Here is a 2,757-nt window from a genome sequence, read left to right as displayed (position 1 = left end):
TTATATTATTTTAATTGGATTTGGATTTTTCATTACTATTGTCTCTTTTTTTTATGAATTTATCTTTACTTGTAACTTTTGTTCTGTTGTATGGTCGAACCTTTCCTGCGTGAGAGTGTTCCTCTGCTTTGAAAATGAGCCAATAAATTATATTTAACTGACAGCCATCTCATTGAATGAGGTCGGCGCTGGATGCAAAAGATCGTAACATGGGAGGATAAACAAGGCGGTTCTACCACGCCTGCATTGCCCTGGAGTTGTTATTTTGATAAACAACTTAAATAACAACTTCCTGGCCTTGTTTATGACATTTTATGGCTGAGCGAGCGCCATAGTATATGGCTTAAAAAGATAAGAATTTTTGTTTCATTGCTCTATGACATCGTGGAAATCATATTTTTCGTGAAATTTTCGGGATATTTTTAAAAATCGGGAGATATTAATAAAAATCGGGAGGGCGGGAGACGGCCTCAAAAGTCGGGAGAAACCCGCGATTTTCGGGAGACTTGGGATCTCTGCAATGTACGTTTCACATAATACTTTGCATGTGTTTAAAAATCATATGACACAAAATAGACGGTGTGTACTGCGTGACTTTCAACGCAAACCAAGGAGTGGAAGGTCGCAACTCTTTTGAGTAATCGAATGTCGCCCTCTAGAGCCAGACAAGAAGGTCGGCGGTTGAAAAAGCTAACAAAAACAACAATACATTTTTATTGTCAGTGACATCTTGGTGGTATTTTATTGTCTCTGCGAACTGTACGGTGTGGAAACAAGTAAACTGAATCCAGTCTAGGCTTAAGTCTAACATAGTTATTAACCTTTCCCTCCATGATGTCTTCCATTGAAACAATGATTACTTTTTGGGTTACGTTAATTAGTCTTTATGTAACCGTTCACGGTCAAATCGGTGAGTGAAAATGGTTTATTTATTAACTAGGCTATAGGGGCTTAGGCAGACTTCATTTAGGCCTAGGCCTAGGCCAGGCCTAGAAAATAAAGAAAGGGACACAGCGCGCTTTAGGCCAACTTCGGCCGCGCCCTGTCGAACACCAAAATGTATGGAGCGCCCTTTGAGTGCTTTGCCGATTGGAGGTTGAATGCGCGCTATTGTTTGTCAGGGTCCGTTTGTCACGCTGATATACAGTGTTTGAATGAGCGCTATTATATTTATTCAATTCTTAACCTCAAATTCAGAAACGCTCAAGCTTACATTGTTACAGATAGGCCTATACACACAGAACATATCGCAACAATTAATATTAATAGTGTGTTAAAATTTCAGTGATAAAATTATATAATTTGTGAAAAAATTGTAACAAATTAAACATGGCAAATTTTGCGCTGCCACTTACACCATGGTTAACACAAGCAACATATTTGCAAGATTTTTAAACATTTTGACGATAATAATTGTTAAAGGTAAAAGTTGTTTCTATTTTCCAACTCTTGTAAATAACACACTTTCATCACCCTTGCTAATGTGTTATTTTACATTCGATCTTGTATGAAAAGATAACATGAACAGACAACAGACATAAAAATAATATTATTAAAAAAAATGTTTTATTTTGTGGATAAAGGACGAAATTTGTGCACGTGTATCATTCTAAATTTTATTTGACGAAATTCAATTTTGTGGATAAAGGAAACTGATGAAATATGAATAAAAATACAGTAAAAAATGCGTTTTGTAAGTGTATTTTTTTCAAATATGGTAATTGCTATAGTAAGCATCTTTATCGTCAACCGTCATCACAAATCAGCGATATAGTGCCAACAAGCAGTTAAGTTACAAACGATGAAATGATAAATAATTTGCATGAAGTTGTATGAATAAAATTATGGACATGCATAAAATAAAAATAAACAAGAGTAAAAACAATGTGCTGTGTCTCATTCTGATTTATATTACGGATTGAAGGAAACTGACGAAATATGGATAAAAACATAGTAAAAAATGCGTTTTGTAGTGTATTTTTTTCAAATATGGTAATTGCTATAGTACGCATCTTTATTGTCAACCATCATCACAAATGAGTGATAGAGTGCCAACACGCAGTTACGTTACCAAACGACGAAATATGATAAATATTTTGCATGAAGTTGTACAGTATGAACGAAATTATGGACATGCATAAAACAGAGGAAGACGAAATAAACAAGAGTAAATACAATGTGTTGTCTCATTCAGATTTATATTATGGCATAAAAATTAAATGATAAACAAAAATTATTTTTATATAAATGTAACGGACAAAATATAAATACAGTATCATTGATAATTTTTTCTTAATCCATATCTTGTAAACTGATATATAAATGGTTCAAGATACAGTACGGTACATCAGAAAAAAATAATTTTCCGTCTTAATTAGCAGTCTCAGACAGAAAGTCCAGAGGTTATAAGTAATTTTTATTTATTTACAATACATATAAATGAAGTGAGGATGGCCATGGATATAGGCTTACAGTAAATGAAATGCGTTGTGATTTATTATTTGCTGTATTTCTCATTTAGTTTCGCTTTTAAGCTTATGAATTAGTTGTAGGCCTATTAATGAAGGAAGGAAATAGTCGAAACAAATAAATGAAAAGCGATTTTCTTATTTTGTTTTTGCAATTTTTTTTTTTATAGATATATTTATCATGTTTTAGTGTATTGTATTTATATTTTATTGTGATGTATTATGAATGGTAATACAGCGATGATGATTGTCATTTATTTGTTATTAAACATTTATATCTTTACTTTGA

At 32.7% G+C, this 2,757-nt stretch overlaps 1 protein-coding gene across 1 annotated transcript in view; it reads left to right on the top strand.

Moving 5' to 3' along the window:
* The window catches only part of LOC117118035, a 16,655-nt gene that overhangs the window by 1,367 nt on the left and 12,531 nt on the right, over nt 1-2,757 (top strand). The gene's annotated exons all lie outside the window — the stretch shown is intronic.

Source organism: Anneissia japonica, unplaced genomic scaffold (genome assembly GCF_011630105.1).
Source record: "Anneissia japonica isolate Jap-2015-1 unplaced genomic scaffold, ASM1163010v1 scaffold287972_len269925_cov191, whole genome shotgun sequence".
NCBI classification, from domain to species: Eukaryota; Metazoa; Echinodermata; class Crinoidea; order Comatulida; family Comatulidae; genus Anneissia; species Anneissia japonica.
The sequence above is the reverse complement of the archived record's forward strand: the minus strand, read 5'-3'. Positions and strand labels throughout refer to the sequence as shown.